The sequence below is a fragment of the Toxorhynchites rutilus genome, chromosome 1, assembly GCF_029784135.1.
Source record: "Toxorhynchites rutilus septentrionalis strain SRP chromosome 1, ASM2978413v1, whole genome shotgun sequence".
In the NCBI taxonomy this organism is placed as follows: Eukaryota; Metazoa; Arthropoda; class Insecta; order Diptera; family Culicidae; genus Toxorhynchites; species Toxorhynchites rutilus.
Window position 1 is genome coordinate 152,341,221 of NC_073744.1, and position 21,596 is coordinate 152,362,816.

Here is a 21,596-nt window from a genome sequence, read left to right on the forward strand (position 1 = left end):
CATTATCCTGTCCTGGATGGCTATCATGTCGGCTTCTACTACTGAAGAGAGTTCACCACGCGTTAGCCACAGATTAGATGCGGCCTTGTCGACGTGTGGCCGGTCCAGTTGATGGGGGTGGGCACCATGCACTGCCTTCTGCTTCCAAGCTGCAATCTTCTCCTCCACTGTCTGCAGATTGCAGTTGAGTTGGTACTCCGCTTGCGCCAAGTGCAGAGCGCTGTATCCTCTGTCGGCGGCGCAGACAGCCCGGTATAGCGCGTTTTGGTTGGCGCGTTCTGCGAAGTATTCGCGCAGTTGTCGTACCTGGGCAACACACAGTGCAGAAATGTCGACGATTCCAAGTCCCCCTTCTTTGCGTGGTAGTGAAACTCTCTCCAGTGCCGATTGAGGATGGTGCATTCCGGCCTCTTTGAATGCTTTCCTCATCCTCCTCTCAAGGTCCTCTAGGTTAGTTTTGCTCCATTTGACTACACCAAAACTGAAGGTCAGCAGGGGAACCGCGAATGTGTTGATCGCGCGTACCTTGTTCCCCGCGTTGAGGAAAGTCCTCAGGACACAGTTCACTCGACTCAAGAACTTGTCTCGCAGCTCCGTCTTGATGTCGGAGTGGCGAATCCCGGTGAGCTGTCGGAATCCAAGATATTTATAGGATTCGCCACGAACCATGTCTCTTATAAACTCGCCGTCATAGACCTCGTAGCCTCCGGATTCGGTAAGTTGTCCTTTCAGCAGGTGGACACAGCGACACTTGTCGAGGCCGAACTCCATACAGATGTCCCTGCTTATGTCTTCGACAACCCGGATAGCTACACCTAGACGCTGACGTGAATCAGCGTAGACCTTGAGATCGTCCATGTAAAAGGTATGGGTCACTTCTTCGTGGGCGCCGTCGCCATACCTTATTTTATAGCCATGACCGTTTCTATTGAGCGTCCTACTGAGGGGGTTCAGTGCCAGACAAAACCAAAGCGGGCTGAAAGAGTCGCCTTGGAATATCCCCCTCTTTATCTGCAGCGTTCTAGACTGCAACACATTTTCCCCATCACTGAGGTGCAGAGACGTACTCCACTGCCTCATCACATGCTGCAGGAACCTAACGACGACGGGATCAATTTTGTAGAGCTCCAATACCCGGACGAGAAACGAGTGAGGTATGGAGTCATAAGCCTTCCTGTAATCGATGTAGGCCATACTTAGGTTCCGCTGGTTATATACCGCCTGGCCGACTATGGCTGCGTCGATGATGGCCTGGTCTTTGCAGCCATGCGTATTTTTCCTGCATCCTTTCTGCTCTTCTGCGATGATGTGATGCTGTTCGCAGTGAGCAGAAACTTTGGCGGTAATTATGCTGCTCAGTATTTTGTACAGACTCGATAGGCACGTTATCGGTCTGTACTTTGATGGGTTCAATGTGTTGCTGTCTTTCGGGAGGAGGAAGGTGACGCCACGGGTGGCGAATTCAGGAAGGTTGTGTGGGTCACGTAGCACCTTGTTGAAGCACTCAGCTATCTTTGGATGTGCGACGGTCAGCTTCTTGTGCCAAAAGTTCTGGACACCATCGGGGCCCGGTGCTGCCCAGTTCCTCAGGTACCGCGAGGCTTCGCGGACATCGTTCTCTCCGACGATGATAGCTGGCATCTCTCCAATTTCACCACAACTCTCCTCCTCCCGTCTTAACCACATTTGCCCGTCGCGATGTTCTACTGGGGTCTCCCAAATACCAGCCCAGAAGTTCGTCACATCGCTAATATCTGGCAAACCTTCGCGGTAGTCGGGCTTCTCGTCGCTAATGTGGTCGTAGAACGCTTTCTCGTTATCTCTGAACATCCGATTTTGTTCCTGGCGCTTTGCAGAGTCAGAGTAACGTTTCAGCCGTTTAGTTAGGACGCTCAATTGCTGTACCAGTGTGTCGAGTTTTTCCGTCAGCTGGTGAGCTCCCAGCTGGCGAAGTTCAGTAGGCCGCACGATCACAGCAACTTGGCGACATAATTTCACCGATCTGCTGCCTCTTTTGTACGCCATCAGTCTTCCAATTGCGGCGCGCTTGTTTAGGATCCGTTGCTCCAATCTCCTTCGCCATGGAGGCTCACGCCTTTCACGGAGATGTTGGAGCAGTCCGCCTCTTGGCCTAATACGGTATCCTAAACTTTTGGCGGTCGCCACAGCAGCACAGTAAACTTTCAGTTGCAGCTCCTCCATGTTCTCAGCATCAACCAAGTGCAGCGGAAGAACGTGCTCGTTCATGAGCTTTACTGCACTTGTCAGCCTGCGGGAATGCTGCAACTTCGGGATCCTGGAGCGCGACAAAGGGTCCGTGTCGCGGAACTGTGAGATCGCCTCGTCGTAATGGAAGACCAGATCGCGTAGTAGTTGTTGATCTGGCTGTGGATCTTCCGGCTCAGAGGGTTGTTGTACTGTGGCCTCCACTGGTGCTGATTCGCGTGCCCCACTCGCGAATGAATTGCTCAGCCGTACTGAACTTCGTCTCGACACATCGCTTGCTCTGCTTGTTCTGGAGCTTAGTTCTCTCTGCACCTGCTGCTTGATCTCGTCGACTTGCGTTTGGGAGAGCATATTGTTGCGTACAATCGCTCTACGCCTCGCGTTCATCGCGTTTTGGTCAAGCCTCCCGACGAACTCTGGATACGCTTCCTCGAACATTGCGAGTATTCGAGGGCGACCGCTCATGTCCGTCTCCAAAGCAGTGCAGATGTAATAGGCGCGGATCACGAATTCATTCATTTCGTGTGTCCACATGATCCGTCGCCTAGTAGTACCCACAAGTGTGGACGACTGTCGTCTGACAGTCGCAACACGCCTCGTAGGCGCAGCGTTTCGTTGGTGATGTCGATGGCTGCTGTTTCCGTGTGGCGGTAGCTCTTCGGGTTGAACCCGGCTGGTGGCCCGCTCTTGCACATCGCCCTCCAGCCGCTGGCCGCTCGCTCTTACGCCCGTTCCAGGACCAGCTCCAGTTCGGGGACCCTCCTCGGGTGATCGCATTCGTAGTATTCGTCTTGACCTTAGCTCCATTGTCTGGGTGTATCTCCTTTGCCCGGGAGACAGCGGGTTGGCAAGGCCTCCATGACCCGGGAGGCCTTCCCCGGGAGAGATATAGCGCTCTGACTCGCTCGCACCCCCTCACTTAGCCACTTTCGACACCCGTTCTCGGAGCCAAGACCAGGTGTGTGTTTCCAGTTCACGCCCGATCTAAAAATGTCGTCATATGATCTTCGTGGAGGCGTGAGATAGGAACATTTGAGACCAACAGGTAGGCTCCTACCCTAGTGTTGATCCCCATTTGAGAACCAATCTTTGGCAGACTTATCTCACTTCTTAACTAGGCGAACCTAGCCAGAATTTTCACCTGCCCCCGGGCTTCTGAATGCCAAAGGGGGACTAGGCTCTGCGGAATGCACGTATCTGCATGCTCGTGCTGTTTCAGTCCTGACCGAGAAATTGTCGGACAATCGCGCAGGTGCTAAGGATGACCGACTTTTGGATGCCGGCCAATTCCTTCTCCATATTCAACACCTTTAGCGCTTCCAGAAGTGTCTTCGGGACAATTCCAGTTCCAGAGAGAACGACTGGAACAATTCTTGGGACCTCCCTTAGCCCCCACAGTTCCTTGAGCTCCACGGCCAATGGTCGGTACTTGCAGATTTTGCGACCGTGGGTCTCCTCCAGATTCTGGTTCAGTGGAATAGCGACATCGATGATGGTGACTTTGCGGTCGCTCTTGTCGTAAACCATTATATCTGGCCGGTTGTGGTGGATCGAGAGGTCGGTCAGAACAGTGCGATCCCAGTACAGCTTGAAACGGTCATTTTCCAGGACAGGTGCAGGCAGGTACCGGTAGTTTGGTACGTTGTCTTCCAGTAGAGCACATTGGAGCGCCAGTTGTCGATGAACAATACGGGCCACGTTGTTGTGGCGCTCGGTGTAGGCTGCGTTGGCCAAAACGGGACAGCCTCCCATAATGTGCTCTATGTTTTCACCTGGTTGATGACACATCCGGCAAATGTCATCAACGTCTTGATGCCAGACGTACCGCCTGCAGTTTCTCGTCGGCATTATCCTGTCCTGGATGGCTATCATGTCGGCTTCTACTACTGAAGAGAGTTCACCACGCGTTAGCCACAGATTAGATGCGGCCTTGTCGACGTGTGGCCGGTCCAGTTGATGGGGGTGGGCACCATGCACTGCCTTCTGCTTCCAAGCTGCAATCTTCTCCTCCACTGTCTGCAGATTGCAGTTGAGTTGGTACTCCGCTTGCGCCAAGTGCAGAGCGCTGTATCCTCTGTCGGCGGCGCAGACAGCCCGGTATAGCGCGTTTTGGTTGGCGCGTTCTGCGAAGTACTCGCGCAGTTGTCGTACCTGGGCAACACACAGTGCAGATATGTCGACTATTCCAAGTCCCCCTTCTTTGCGTGGCAGTGAAACTCTCTCCAGTGCCGATTGAGGATGGTGCATTCCGGCCTCTTTAAATGCTTTCCTCATCCTCCTCTCAAGGTCCTCTAGGTCAGTTTTGCTCCATTTGACTACACCAAAACTGAAGGTCAGCAGGGGAACCGCGAATGTGTTGATCGCGCGTACCTTGTTCCCCGCGTTGAGGAAAGTCCTCAGGACACAGTTCACTCGACTCAAGAACTTGTCTCGCAGCTCCGTCTTGATGTCGGAGTGGCGAATCCCGGTGAGCTGTCGGAATCCAAGATATTTATAGGATTCGCCACGAACCATGTCTCTTATGAACTCGCCGTCATAGACCTCGTAACCTCCGGATTCGGTAAGCTGCCCTTTCAGCAGATGGACACAGCGGCACTTGTCGAGGCCGAACTCCATGCAAATGTCCCTGCTTATGTCTTCGACAACCCGGATAGCTACACCTAGACGCTGACGTGAATCAGCGTAGACCTTGAGATCATCCATGTAGAAGGTATGGGTCACTTCTTCGTGGGCGCCGTCGCCATACCTTATTTTATAGCCATGACCGTTTCTATTGAGCGTCCTACTGAGGGGGTTCAGTGCCAGACAAAACCAAAGCGGGCTGAAAGAGTCGCCTTGGAATATCCCCCTCTTTATCTGCAGCGTTCTAGACTGCAACACATTTTCCCCATCACTGAGGTGCAGAGACGTACTCCACTGCCTCATCGCATGCTGCAGGAACCTAACGACGAAGGGATCAATTTTGTAGAGCTCCAATACCCGGACGAGAAACGAGTGAGGTATGGAGTCATAAGCCTTCCTGTAATCGATATAGGCCATGCTTAGGTTCCGCTGGTTATAAACCGCCTGGCCGACTATGGCTGCGTCGATGATGGCCTGGTCTTTGCAGCCATGCGTATTTTTCCTGCATCCTTTCTGCTCTTCTGCGATGATGTGATGCTGTTCGCAGTGTGCAGAAACTTTGGCGGTAATTATGCTGCTCAGTATTTTGTACAGACTCGATAGGCACGTTATCGGTCTGTACTTTGATGGGTTCAATGTGTTGCTGTCTTTCGGGAGGAGGAAGGTGACGCCACGGGTGGCGAATTCAGGAAGGTTGTGTGGGTCACGTAGCACCTTGTTGAAGCACTCAGCTATCTTTGGATGTGCGACGGTCAGCTTCTTGTGCCAGAAGTTCTGAACACCATCGGGGCCCGGTGCTGCCCAGTTCCTCAGGTACCGCGAGGCTTCGCGGACATCGTTCTCTCCGACGATGATAGCTGGCATCTCTCCAATTTCACCACAACTCTCCTCCTCCCGTCTTAACCACATTTGCCCGTCGCGATGTTCTACTGGGGTCTCCCAAATACCAGCCCAGAAGTTCGTCACATCGCTAATATCTGGCAAACCTTCGCGGTAGTCGGGCTTCTCGTCGCTAATGTGGTCGTAGAACGCTTTCTCGTTATCTCTGAACATCCGATTTTGTTCCTGGCGCTTTGCAGAGTCAGAGTAACGTTTCAGCCGTTTTGTAAGGACGCTCAATTGCTGTACCAGTGTGTCGAGTTTTTCCGTCAGCTGGTGAGCTCCCAGCTGGCGAAGTTCAGTAGGCCGCACGATCACAGCAACTTGGCGACATAATTTCACCGATCTGCTGCCTCTTTTGTACGCCATCAGTCTTCCAATTGCGGCGCGCTTGTTTAGGATCCGTTGCTCCAATCTCCTTCGCCATGGAGGCTCACGCCTTTCACGGAGATGTTGGAGCAGTCCGCCTCTTGGCCTAATACGGTATCCTAAACTTTTGGCGGTCGCCACAGCAGCGCAGTAAACTTTCAGTTGCAGCTCCTCCATGTTCTCAGCATCAACCAAGTGCAGCGGAAGAACGTGCTCGTTCATGAGCTTTACTGCACTTGTCAGCCTGCGGGAATGCTGCAACTTCGGGATCCTGGGGCGCGACAATGGGTCTGTGTCGCGGAACTGTGAGATCGCCTCGTCGTAGTGGAAGACCAGATCGCGTAGTAGTTGTTGATCTGGCTGTGGGTCTTCCGGCTCAGGGGGTTGTTGTACTGTGGCCTCCACTGGTGCTGATTCGCGTGCCCCACTCGCGAATGAATTGCTCAGCCGTACTGAACTTCGTCTCGACACATCGCTTGCTCTGTTGTTCCTGGAGCTTATTTCTCTCTGCACCTGCTGCTTGATCTCGTCGATTTGCGTTTGGGAGAGCATGTTGTTGCGTACTATCGCTCTACGCCTCGCGTTCATCGCGTTCTGATCAAGCCTCCCAACGAACTCTGGATACGCTTCCTCGAACATTGTTAGTATTCGAGGGCGACCACTCATGTCCGTCTCCAAAGCAGTGCAGATGTAATAGGCGCGGATCACGAATTCATTCATTTCGTGTGTCCACATGATCCGGCGCCTAGTGGTACCCACGAGTGTGGACGACTGCCGTCTGGCAGTCACAACACGCCTCGTAGGCGCAGCGTTTCTTGGGTGATGTCGATGGCTGCTGTTTCCGTGTGGCGGTAGCTCTTCGGGTTGAACCCGGCTGGTGGCCCGCTCTTGCACATCGCCCTCCAGCCGCTGGCCGCTCGCTCTTACGCCCGTTCCAGGACCAGCTCCAGTTCGGGGACCCTCCTCGGGTGATCGCATTCTAATTATTCTTCGTGATCGTAGCTCCATTTTATTGGGTGTATCTCCTTTGCCCGGGAGACAGCGGGTTGGCAAGGCCTCCATGACCCGGGAGGCCTTCCCCGGGAGAGATATAGCGCTCTGACTCGCTCGCACCCCCTCACTTAGCCACTTTCGACACCCGTTCTCGGAGCCAAGACCAGGTGTGTGTTTCCAGTTCACGCCCGATCTAAAAATGTCGTCATATGATCTTCGTGGAGGCGTGAGATAGGAACATTTGAGACCAACAGGCAGGCTCCTACCCTATGTTGATCCCCATTTGAGAACCAACTTTTTTTTTTTTTTTTTTTTTTTTTTTTTTTTTTTTTTTACCTAAAAAAATAATTTTGGACACCAATGAGTCTTTATTCACTCTTGCTTAACCCTCTACCGCCCAAATTTTTTATTTATCTAAAAAAACCTACTCCACTTTTAACTCGAATTTTCGACTTTCAACATAAAATACTCCTAGCAGAAAGCTGCCAACATAGAAACAATGTGTATGTGTGATAGATGAAAATATTCTAAAGTCGTTCTAGTGGGGGCGAACATTGAAAATAATGTTTGAATAATTTGAAAAGAGAATCCGCGAAGCCCGTCTAAAGGCGGGCTTGGGCTGTAGAAGGTTAATAACTAAAGATCGAATTATAAAATACGTCTATATATAATCTTGCTGATTCTATCCCTATAGCTCAATTCTGCATGTGGGCAATAAATGAATGGAAAGTTTATTCTCATCTCGGATCGTGGGATTGTTTAGATTCTGGATCGTTTGATGTGTGATGGCTGAGTGGCCCGAAATTTGTTGATAATAAATTATCCCTTCGCGGGTGGTCCGTTGATGGCTGGACTGGACTGGTGAATTAACTAATATACCTTTTCATAAGTTTGTGGTATTATACCATCGCGTCCATAAAATTTAATTAAATTGTATATAATTTCCAATAACTTTTACAAATACACCATTATGGTAAAAATCTATGTTGAGCAGTTTCAATGAAAACCATTTCAAGATATGTGGATTTACACGAATCGTAGCGGAATTTACTTTTTTATTTATTTATCCTTCATACAACCTTTCAACTATTTCTCGTGTTGCGCAATCAAAACACTAACAAGTAGAATTAAAACACAACAACTGTTTCAAATACAGGGCGGACTTGATTATAAACAGTCTCGGATTTAATAAATAAAAGACGAATTTGAGTTTCGATTCATCCCCTCGAAGTCGGAAAACACCCTTCTCACATTAAAAAACAAAATTATTTTTATCCAAAATCTTTCGGGAGGTGATAGACGATCATATTTGATGAACAAATCTTTCCACACATATGTTTGAATTTCAACAATGACAGAGTTATAGAACTTTTTTTTTGTTTCGGACTCTGTTGCCTCAAACTGGCTTTACATCAAAAATGTACACCATTAAAAATCCGGCTCTGTTACAGATGAAATGCTAATGAGCCTAAATAAATAAAAAATAGGATAAAAAAATGTAGGAAACGTGTAGGAAACGTTACGTAACACCTATTTCGCGTATCACGAACAGTGTTGGGAAGAGAGTGCTTTTATAGAGAGCATAGAATTTGAAATACGAAAAAAGATGAAGTAGAGGGAGAGGAAAAAGGAGAATAAATTGTAAATAGGATTATAAAAAAGATTTTTTTTTCTTTCAAGGAAATAATGTTTCGTTTCGATTAACTTTTGTTCGGGATTTTTTCTTGTTGATCCCTTCTCCTAAAGCAATTGCCGAACTGGAAAGTTTCCTGAAAACTCAGACATTTGCGGAAATCGAGTATCGAGGAACAACGTTTTTCTGCAAAGAAATTAACGTAGGTTTTGTGACCTTTTCCCTAAATCGACCACGTTCGAGGCTAGCTTGACCCTGAGAGGAATTCGAATATTTAGTTGGGCAAATTAACACGACAGGTGGTCTCCCTTCTGGGAGTAGCTCTTAAGCTACCTGATTTAACTAAACTCGTGTGTCGGGTCTTCGAACGGTTACAAACTTTAATTTGGTAACAGAAACAATCAAGTTTATTATGCATTTTTTTTTTAGATAAAATCAAAAATAACACAAAAAACACTTACTTTTCCTCAAATTCACTTATTTAGATGTTTGACAACTGTATTCTGTATTGAATTTTCTCATCTTTCAAATGCAAGCAACAGCATCGTCTTACGCAGCCCAGGACAGTAATTAGAAACAGTTTAAGACAAACAGAACCCGAAACAACAAAAAAACAGGAAGTGGGTTATATCTATGGTATAACCGCAAGGGTGACGTAGGACTATCGTTGATTTAGAGATCATTTGTATGAAGTTGAATCTGAATTCATTCTGAATGAATGAGAACTTGGAGAACTTCGAAAACGAGAGCGTTACGTTGGAGGCACAAGGTTTTATGCATCCAATATTGGATACGGAAATATCCTACTGATGGGGAAGAATAATCTTCAGAAGCTATCCTGTTGATTGCGATTGATTGAAAAATCACAAAACCTAATGTATTTGGTCACAGTGTTACATGGATAGAAAACATTAAAATAAACTCTTTCACATGAATGTATTTTTAAATTCCTAGAGGAACTGGCAGATTATTTTCCGGATCTTTCTCGATCCAAACGGAAAGAATTCCGTGCGTGTATGTGTGTGTGTAGTGGCTGCTTCGAGATCTTCCCGGGGAACCGTTTGTAGCATCACTCTCCTCCTGATGGATTCCCTTCTGGCCTAAGGTGCACAAACAGGCTCTTGGTGACACCGTTCATCCGCGCTTTCATGATAAATGAAGAGCTTCACCACAACAGCGACAACATGCTCCAATCGCTGTTCAATTAGAACTGAGTGGATTTCCGAGGGGCGCTCGCTTATATACCGATTGGTGATTTCAATAGCCTATTTTGAAAGCAAATTTAAGACTATTGAAACAAGTTTTTGGATCAGAAAGTAACAAGTATAGAACGCGTAGACATTTTATCTTTCGAATGAAGTGTTTATCATACCATATCGTTCAGTTGTGTAGGAGCTATTAACACTTAAAATCTCGGTCTCCGGCGTAACGCTTTCGTTTTCGAAACTTTGATTTTACACCCCGGTATAGAAATGAAAGACGTAGTCCTACGTCAAAAAGTTCAATAACTCCGTCATTGTTGTAACCCGACCATATACGTAGAAAGACTTTTTTCATCAAATATGATCTTCTATCACCTCCTGAAGGATTCCGGATATCTGATTTTTTATGTGAGGAAGATGTTTTTTGACTTTAAGAAATTTAAAATTAAATTCTTTTTTTATATTGAAAAAAAAAAAACAAATGATAAACGTGTAACCACAATTATTTTTTTCTCTTTGATTCGATTATATACAGTGAATGAAACTGCATATGATCGAGTACATCCTGTATTGCAATTTACTTTTTTTTGTAAAAAAAATTATACACATATTCAAATTGTGTTCGGTCTCGGTTTTTGTATTATAGAGACTTAAATTGTATAGCGCATTCGTCTCTACTCTTAAGAAAGGCAGTCTTCGTTCTCGCTCGAGCCAAAACATCATTTTTCCTTTTTTTCCAAAAATGATTTTTTTTGTAAAAAATCATAACTATTGAATTACTGAACCGATACATGTGATCAATATATTAAATCGAAGCCAATGAGCTTTCTTGAAAAAGATTACACTTGCGAAAAAATCGGATTCCCGTCGCATAGGAATATAGAACGAAGACTGAATACATGTTAACTTTGAAAATCATAATTCAAAAGCGAAAAAAACACCTCTCTGATTTTTTGATATGTTATGTTAAAAAACTTCAGCTTTCAAGAAAAAAATATTAAAAAGCATAGTGCCCTTGGTCCCGAACCCATGTAAACTAGAAACAAATACAATCAAATATTTACGAAGACAACGAAAATCCAATTGTTTTGGAAGCGTAATATTATTTCTGAAGAAGAATAGCTCATAAGTTTTCAATAGCTCATAAGTTTTCAATTTGGATCATTTTTGATCAAGTAGTTCAAATGTTATGAATTTTTGAAAAATGTTAATTTTGGATAAATTTATTTTTCGGACCATCGGTTGAACACGAAAACAAAAATCTCTCTGATTTTCGGATACGTTATGCGAAAAAACCTCAGCTTTCAAGAAAAAAAATATAGAAAATATAGCACCCTTGGTCTCGACTCCATGTAAACGATTAAAATCAAATACGATTAATAATTACGAGAACAAAATCCATTTTTTACAAATTTAACTTCAAAGAATACTAGTGCATTGCACAATGGTCCAGGAGATGCATTTAAGTGGAAATTAGCATTTAGAGCTCGACAGTTTTTCTCTAGACAAAAACTGTCTTCGACAAAGTTTTTTATTTTTATCTTCGCTTATTTTTCGTCGGCCTATTTCCGCCACTTCAGTGCCAATCACCGACATCAGGGAGGCGACTCCACCTGTTCCTACCTATCAGACTCAACAACTCATAAGCCAGGCCAACTCCTTTTACTTCCCCTCCGAAGGAAGACGTAACCAGAGATTTTTCGCCTCAAAAAAAACCAACGACGCCAGCTGGGTTTGAACCCAGGCCGATCGGATTGTGAGGTTGTTACGCTAACCACACAACCACTGGCGCCGTCTTCGACAAAGTTATTACGCATGATAGAGCGCTCATTTTAATGATGCCAAAAATAGGGTGACCAACATTTTCGATTAAATAAAAAAATTTAACTTTCTTATCTCTATAGATAGAGGTAAACATAGTTCGACAATGTTGTAGTCCCAATTATTTAAAACATTTTTGTAGAACAAGGTTTTTTTGTATCGCTTGAAATAACCGATACAGCGCATTTTTTCTAAATTGTATTGGGGTCATCATTAAAAAAACTATTTTTTGCTCTAACTTTTATTTTTCAAATTCTACATACAAACTGTCTTCGAAAGACTTTAAGAACATACTGATACGAACATTTTGCGATGCAGAACTTGTCAATATCTCAATTTGACTCAAAGTTATTGATATTTCTTCCCAAAAAATACGCTCTCTTGAATTACTTGCCATTTTTTCTGGGGCAAACATAAACAAAGTTGATTGGCGGCATTTGAGAGAACAGAGTACATTCTACATAATGTGTGATTTTGAAAACTTTGTTATTTTTCGTGTTTGAGTAAATTAACATTGAAATCATCAATAACTTTGAGTAGGATTAAGATATTGACAAGTTCTGCACCGCAAAATGTTGGTCTTGATATGCTTTGAAAGGGGTACGAAGACAGTTTTGAAGTAGAATACGAAATATAAAAGTTAGAGCAAAAAAAAAGCTGCTTTTTCATGGTCACCGTAATGCAACTTGGGAAAAAGGGCTAAATCGATTATATTAAAAGATAGAAAAAAGTTTTGTCCTACAAAGTTAATTAAAATAATTGGGGCTACAATATTGTCGAACTATGTTTATCTCTATCTATAAAGATAAGATAGAGACATTCATCGACAATTTTGGTCACCCTATTTTCGATAACATAAAAATGAGCGCTCTATCATATGTAACAACAGTTTTTGTCTAAAGAATAAATATCTCCCACAAAGTTGTTTTTTAACTAAGTTGCATAAGGATAACCATGAAAAAACCAGCTATTTCACTCTAACTTTTATATTTAAAATTCTACATCAAAGTTGTCTTCGTACGACTTTTAGAGCTTATCAATACCAATATTTTGCGATGCAGAATTCGTCAATATCTTAATCCGCTCAAAATTATTGATGGGTTTTCACTCAAAAAGTCATGATTTCAATTTTAATCTACTCAAATACACAAAATTACATATCTTTAAAAATCGCATATTATATAGAGTGAAATTTGTTCTTTCAAATTCCGTCAACAAACATTTTTTATGTTTGCCCCAGAGAAAAATGGCAAGCAATTGAAGAGAGCGTATTTATTGGGAAGAAATATCAATAGCTTTGAGTGAAATTGAGATATTGACAAGTTCTGCATCGCAAAATGTTTGTATCAGTATGATCTAAAAGTTTTTCGAAGACAGATTGTATGTAAATTTGAAATATAAAAGTTAGAGCAGAAAAACTGTTTTTTCAATGGTGACCCCAACGCAAATTAGGAAAAAGGCGCTATATCGGTTATATCGAGAGATAGAAATAAACCTTGTTATACAAAGATGTTTTAAATAACTGGAACTACAACATTGTCGAACTATGTTTACCTCTATCTATAGAGATAGTTAGATTTAGTTATTTAAGTTAGATTTTTTATTTAATCTCCTGGCATCTACATTGGTTTTAATTCGTTATATTGATCATCTGAATTGGTCCGGTGCTTAAAACGTTATGAATTTTTTTAAAAAGTCCTGTTGGAAAAAAAGAGAAAAAAATGATTTTGCTTTTCATCGCCGTCTGAAAAACGTCTGAAGATATAGATTGTTAAAAACGCAAGAAACGGAAAATGTTCGTTCGCCAATCCAACCTGTCGACATTCCAAGCCGGTTGCAGACTCCTTACTTAACGGATGCAATTTTCCCACTGTTCTCCTGCAAATTATTTTGGCTAGTTATGAAAAACGGCCGCATCCTCGACCTTTACTTTGTGAGTGGACCTCAGGTGAGGTTAGTGCCTCATCGTGTTCCACGCTATTTTACACCGTAAATCTCTGGGAACAGTTTTTTGCGTGTACAATGATTTTAAACTATTTAACCTAGCGATTTAATTAACATAAATGATACGTTCTCGGAAAATGAATGGAGCGCCATTTTGGACAAGAACGACGTCAATGCCGTTGTTCAAGCTACTTTATTGACAGGGACGTTCCCAAAAAAATAAAACGACTCTCAAGTATCCACCAGCCGTAACAAACCTACGGAATTCGGAGGAGAAACCTGCAAAGAGGACTGCATTTAGAGATATTCAAAGTTCCGTCCCCCATCCATGAAGCAACACTATTTGCAACTGAACCAAGCAGTACCAAAGAGCGGTAAAATGTCTCGCATGTACCTGAGTGTAACGTATATTTAAAAAAGATCCTAGATTGTTTTATATCGGTTTATAGACTTGATAAACAGATTTTATGTGACATATTGAACGTAAGTGAAACGTTCACGTACTTGTATATTCAAAAATAACACGAAAACATTTTTTGAACAAATAAAATTTTGAGGATTGAGAGAATATAAACGAAATAGTATTACTATTATACTTTTTATACTATGACGCGATCAATGAGTGGATTGGGGTAGACAATATCTCTTATTTTCGAAGATTATTCGTTACTATTTCTGTATGTGACACGTGTCTTTAAATAGCCCCAATAAACCCAGCAATCTGACATTGCTATCGCGTACATCACACAAACAATCACTCAATTTCATTCTCAAGCATTATCACGAACTTTCATTACCTGCATTATTCAATACCACTTCGTGATTTGTTCTACAGAGTAATCTCTCCAACGATTACACAACGATCACCGATTCATTAGTGTAAGAATAAGCTACTGATTCATTCGATATCAGTTAGCAAAGTATTTGCCAAACCAGTCAATCTCAATTTTGCTGAACACCAACGACACACCGATAACTATAATTCATGCTGTACAATAACACTTACGCAATTCTCGCGTGTTAATTAGAAACATCGAGCAGGTGCCGGCGAACCAAACAAGTCGTTCGCCATGACTCTGACTTTGCCGCTTTCGACGATCAGATCGCTCCGAAGTACATGTTGGACTTGACTTCCCCTCGCGGTTCCGATCGATCATAATTATAACAGCGCCCTGCCAATCCACGAGAAGCGCGTCGCGATGACGGCGATGCGTACGTCAATCCGGCGTTCAATCCGGCGTCCCGTTAGTCGCCGCTGGTCTACACTGAAAGCACTCTCTGTTTTGCAGTGATACTAATCATATGATTAGACGTCGAGCGGTGGGAACCTAATCACTCAGCAATTAGACATTCTGCGATAGCAAGCCCACGCCACAATCATCAGCGCAACGCATCGATGCTACGTGCCGCGTGTTGTGAATCACACCTGTGAGCCCCCACATTAAAAAGCTTCTTTACATTCCTACATTCCATTTCCGGTGGGAAACGTGCTGCGAACGGATTTTGGGTTCGCTGAGGCTTCGCTGTCCGTGAACAGGTTTCCACCGCCCTGCAGTCAATGAGCAATGTCATCAACGACAGCTCAGCCATGTGTGCGAGATACTTGATCTCCTTGAGTGTTTTGCATCACAATCATCACCATGTGGATTGTGCAAATCAGGTTTCACAAGAACAGTGAGCGAACTAAATTTGCACCGATAGTAAGGAATCCTTTTCTGCAGCAACTTTCCCAGTAGCTCTCGGGCAGCGATTGAAAGTGGTTTCGAGATCTGCAAACACGGGCTAAGCTAAGCAGATAAGGTTATTTTAACAAGACTCGGGTTTATGTTGCAACTGGTTTTCCTTCAGAAAATCAACAAAAGCCTTTATTCACCTATAGGATGAAGGGGTAAAACACGAAATCTCGTTTGCAAAAGTGGCTGCCATTCAACACGGAGAACGGTTGATTAGTCTACAAACAGACTCATAAATATCAATCATTATTGTATTAATCTTCACACCTTTTTCAGTGGACAACATACGACAAAAAAAAAATAACTGGTCGGGAGGTGCTCCGTGTCAGTTTTGAAATCATAATCGTGGGTATTTGTTTCGATCCCTCCGTCGCCTTCGTAGCACTCCATCATAAACTCAGGTGCGCTGATCGGTTCTGAAAGGTCGTTGGCTGGATGGTGAACGAACGTGATGAGAAGAAGAGAGAAAAAAAAATAACTCTCATGCCATATGATTGGACTTCGGAATATTAATGGACGAGGGGTGTTCTGATGCAATGGTTTGTTCATAGGTTTACTACGCCCAAAATTAATGTTAGCACATGTTTAGGCATCCCGATTTATTACATTAAATGAGCCTAAAAATAACAGGAAATGCACTATTCCCCCATTCCACTATAAGAGCAATATGAGCGAGCGAAACAAAAGACACATTGCAAATAAGCACGCATAAGCTCTTTTCGCATACTTTGCCACATACACAGCCCAGATCGAGAAAGTAATAAATTTACATTTATGCTCTCCTTTTAACTCTTAAAAAATATTTGGTTTGATCGCCGTTGACATCATTTGACATCGAACGCAATGTTGATTTTGGAATATCTATATTAATTTCTTCGAACAGTTCACCATCGAAAATTAATAATAGAAAGTTCCGGAGTTTCTATCACTGCAACTCTTACAATCTGTTTGAGGAGTTTCGATCGAGCAGTCGTCGGGTGAGGAGGTGTTTTCATTCGCTTCTCGTTTGGTTCATTATCCGTCGTCATACATGTCTAAACGTGTTTTGGTTCAATCTGATAATCGATGGACACAATTTGTTAGAATTTTCTATTGGGCCAAAAATCGCGAAACTCGCTGAAGCTGGTGAAAAAAGAGGAAAAGTGATGTCGCGAAACGTTTTTGATCTAGTGAAGAGTTTGTGTGAAAATTTCCTCCGTTATTACAAAATGGCGTCATTTTTAATCATGTTCGATTTGAATTACGTGTGAATGTTCTTGTTTAAAATTTATAATACATGAAGCATAGCTTAAGTCAATACGTTCCATAGTGATAACACAAAAAGCATAATTTGTGCAAATATTAGGCTGTCAAAAAAGTCCTGCGGTATTTTTTTTGAATTTTCATTTTGCATAAAATTAGTTACAATCATCTGTTTTAAGTCAAATATGCGCCGTTTTGTTCGGTGACTTGTTCCCAACGAGATGCCAACTTCATAATACACCTGTTATAGAAGCTCGCTTCCTTATTGGCAAAAAACTCGGATAGCCAATTTTCACAGGCCTCTTTTGTGGCTAACTTCTGACTACCTAGCTCGTTCGCCATGGACAAAAACAGGTGGTAGTCACTTGGTGCAAGGTCCGGACTATACGGCGGATGCAAAAGAACCTCCCATCCGAGCTTCCGGAGCTTCTGGCGCGTCACCGAAGAAGTGTGTGGCCTGGCGTTGTCCTGATGGAAGACAATGCGGCCTCTGTTTATCAAAGATGGCCTCTTCTTCATGAGTGCTACCTTCAAGCGGTCCAGTTGTTGGCAGTACAGGTCCGATATGAGCGTTTGACCATAGGGAAGCAGCTCATAATAGATTATTCCTTGACAATCCCACCAAACACACAGCAGAACCTTCCTGGCCGTTAATGAGGCCTAGGCCACCGTCTGGGCCGCTTCAGCGGGCTTCGACCACGATCGTTTGCGCTTCACGTTGTCGTAAGTGACCCACTTTTCATCGCCAGTCACCATCCGCTTCAGAAACGGGTCGATTTTGTTGCGATTCAGCAGCGATTCACATGCGTCGATACGGTCAAAGATGTTTTTTTTTTGCGTCAACGTGTGTGGCACCCATACATCGAGCTTCTTTGTGAATCCAAGCTTCTTCAAATGGTTAATAACGGTTTGATGACTTATCCCCAGCTCTTGGCCGATGCTACGGCTGCTACTATGCCGGTCTTTCTCGGCTAATTCAGCGATTTTGTCGAAATTTGCGACGATAGGCCTTCCGGAGCGTGGCACATCTTCGACGACCTCTACACCAGAACGAAAACGTTGAAACCATCGTTGTGCGGTGGAAATGGAAACTGTATCGGGTCCATAAACTGTACAAATAAAAGCTTGAGATGCATTTTTGCCTTTGTCATAGTAGTACTGTAAAATATGTCGGATTTTCTCTTTATTTTGCTCCATATTTGGGACACTATAACTCACGAACGACTTAACCAAACAAAACACTGTCAAGGATATGTATATTCTAGCGCGCAAAAATACCTTTCCAACAAGCTATAGTATGACTCGATACAATGAATACAACTTGAACTACGCGCTTACAACGACACCTCGCGGAAATACCGCAGGACTTTTTTGACAGCCTAATATATAAACGAAAAACGTGAAAAAGTTAGATAAAAATAAAGAAATAAAATAAATCCATAAATTCGTGGTTTGTGGATTCGTGGGTTCGTGGGTTCGTGGATTCATGGATTTGTGGATTCATGGATTCATGGATTCTTTGATTCATAGATTCATAAAATCATAAATTCTAAAAAATCATAATTTAAGAGAGTATTCTAGCCTAGAAATTTGAAAAAAATCATTTTTTTTTCTTCATATTTCTGTAGTTTAGAAATTTTTTAAATATGACTATTTTTTTAAAAATTTGGAAACGTAAGAAAAAACGTTTTAAACTGCATTTTGTTTTTCAAACGGCCGCCATTTTATCAAAAAAATATGTTTTTGACTTGTCCGAGGTACATGCGAGAGCGGCATCTTCACTGATTCAGAATCTCTTCGATTCTTTCGTTTCAGATAATTTCAGAAAGGCTGGAATCATGTACGCCATGGCACAACTCATAACTGACCCTCTCACTTCATCAGCTCATAACTGTTCTCGTTATGAGTATTTTTTCTCCGTACAATTTTTGTTTTTTTTGTTAAAAGATAGATGAACAAATAATGATATAATGGATAGTAAAAATATTCTTTCTTTTATTTTTACGGAGCTCAGAGAAATGTCCGAAATTCGTGTCTCTACATTAGAATACCCCCTTAATAAATTCATAAATTCTTCAATTCTTCAATTCTCTCATTTTTCATTTTTCTTTTTTTGAAAGATAATACAAGTGACGAACATCGAAATACATAGTCAGTTTTAGCGAGTTAAAAGAATTTCCTCGGTGACCTTCTCAGGTTAAGAATATATCGTCGATTAGAGGAATACTAAAAGGGTTTCTTAGAGACCTTCTTAGGTTGCCAAAAATAACCTTGGTCTCCGCGATTGAATAAAAATATATAGATCGAGAGTTTTTAAAGGATTTTATTATGACCTTCTCAGATCAGGAAAAAAAATTCTTGATCTCACGCACGATAAATAACAAAATGCATGACCGGTCCGATAAGAATGTATATTTCATTCAAAACTTATTTCGCCGAATAGTTGAGAGCTCACGTTTTTAGAATCACATCACTTACCTCAGTGAATCCAGATTTTTCTTAACCATTCCCACTAACAACTATCCCTTCCATGATAAACGGAACTAGGGAACCAGGCTATAGAGGCGACCCTTCTGGCCTTCGAGTGGCGAATATCATACTAACATTCCGTCCCTTTCCCTGGTGACTGTAAGGACGTGGCCGGCGTCGTTGTTGACCATTTAAAGCTCGAATCACCGAAAATTGCATAATTTGCATGATTTGCTAGTAACAAGCGTCATTTTGTGTGTTCTTTGTGCAATTTGGTTGGTTCAGGTCAATCACGGAGAGCAACTACGAATTGTACAGTCTACCCAAGCTCAAGCTCAAACTCAAGCTACAACTCTTACAATCTGTTTGATGTTCAGTTCATTTCATACAATTAACGCGTTTTACAAGGCCCAAAGCAATTATTCCCAATAATCAAAGTCCTACATCAAGTTTCAATCCATGCCTTCTGCTTTTATGTAGTCGCGTTCATCCGGCGACTAATATCCAGCTATAATGTGGTCTATACTCTGAAAGCGCTCCTCTGTTTATTGGTCCGCAGTTTCCGCCATATCAAACAACTCTTGCTATAAATATGGAACGTGTATACCTGAAATTCTTCCGATATGCGAATATAAGGGTTGTTTTATCCATGAGATATTAGTGAACTAACGCGTAAAATTCCCACATATATTCGTGCTTGACAGTCTAGAGGACACTACCGAATATCTTGAATTTTTTGAAAGATCGACCTCAATGTTACACAACGAATATTAACTAGCTTCATTCTGATCCTGTTGCCAACCCTCATCGAACTTGTTAAAGACATGAGACATGAGATTACAAATTCAATATTCAAAGTATTGCCCATCGCTAGTCACAACTTTTTCCCATCTTTCTGGCAATTCACGGATCCTTTTGCGGAAATAATCGGCCGGTTTGTCGGCTAACCACGAATCGATCGAATTTTTGACTTTACAAAATTGAAGAAGTGCTGGTCAACCTGGCCACGTTGCATCGATTGAAAAATGTGTTAATCGGACGGAGCAATGTCTGGAGAATACGGCTGGTGGGATAGGACCTCCCATTTCAGCGTTTTCAATTATGTTTTGACCGATTTCGCGACATGCGGTCGAGCATTGTCGTGCTGTAAAATAACTTTATCGGGTCTTTGCTCGTATTGTGGCCGTTTTTCCTTCAGTGTACGGGCTCGAACGCATCAATTGTCGTCGGTAGAGGTCCCCCGTAATGGTTTCATTCGGTTTTAGCAGTACACCACACACAGCTGGTTCCATAACCTTCTGGCCACGAATATTCCGCGCGGTCGTCGATGTTAATACATGAACGGGGTATCCATACGTTGCCCGGCGTTTAGGATTGTCGTGATGGACCCACTTTTCATCGCCAGTAACGATGCAAATGACAGTTTTTTATGCCGTTGGAGCAGTTGTTCGCACGTGAAAAAACGGCGTTCGACGTCTCGTGGCTTCAATACATACGGCACCCAATGTCCTATCTTTCGGATCATTCTCATTGCTTTTAAACAATCGGATATGGTTTGCTGAGCTACTCCAAGTGTATCTGCAAGTTCTTGTTGCGTTTGCGACGGAACTTCGAGTAAGGCCTCCAATTCTTCATCTTCAAACTTTTTTGGCGGTCCGGAACGTTCTTCGTCTTCCAAGTCAAAATTACCACTATTAAACCTTGCAAACCATGTCTGACACGTTCGCTCAGTTGGAGTATGGTCACCATAAATTTCCACCAAAATGCGATGATTGTCCGCAACTGTTTTCTCAATATTGATGTAATGAAGTAACACTCCCCGCAAAAACACTATCGTTGGTACGAAATTCGACATATTCGAAGTGACACAAAACTATGTTGTTTACGCTTCAACTTTTTGACATATACTGAAAAAGACGTGCAATGACAGGTGCTTTCCAACGAATGTCTGGAAAAATGATTCACTAATAATCATGTTACGCCATCTGTTGTAAAATCGAAGAAACTTACCGGTACGCCTAATAAAATTAGCTACAGTCATCGTTGAGGCAGCATCGGCGGACCCGTCGTTTCGTGTCTCACACAAAATACCACCGCCAATTCAAAGCTTCGCAACCGTGATACCGATCGATTGTGTGTAGATTGATCAGCCACTCAAACCCACCGCCTCCGATTGTTATTCGCTTCCTGACGGACCACCACCGCCGCATTCCACTCTCTGTGTCCCAAGTATGTGTGTACAAGCAACATTATGCTTCTAAGAGCGATTGCTATGGCTTGCAAGCACGCGCCCGCCCGCTCAGATTGGCGCTGCTGCTGACATCGAACCCCACAATCGAAGGCACGCACTCGTCGAGCAGTTGCGGTGAAGGGGGATCCATCTCGCGCGCTGAATTTTAGTCACAATCCGGACCGTTGACCGATCTGCAGCGCATTCGACCGAGCGGTTCCAAAAATTGCAGG

General features: G+C 43.2%; 1 protein-coding gene across 3 annotated transcripts in view; it reads left to right on the top strand.

The window, feature by feature from the left end:
• Positions 1-21,596, top strand: part of LOC129768096 (uncharacterized) — a 51,530-nt gene that overhangs the window by 23,256 nt on the left and 6,678 nt on the right. Inside the window, exon 1 of one of the 3 annotated variants that reach the window (XM_055769535.1) lies at positions 21,448-21,595. The exons of the other annotated variants lie outside the window; for them this stretch is intronic. The gene's annotated coding sequence lies outside the window, so the exon portion shown is untranslated. Of the gene's footprint in view, positions 1-21,447; position 21,596 lie in introns of those variants that run through there. 3 annotated transcript variants of the gene reach the window in all.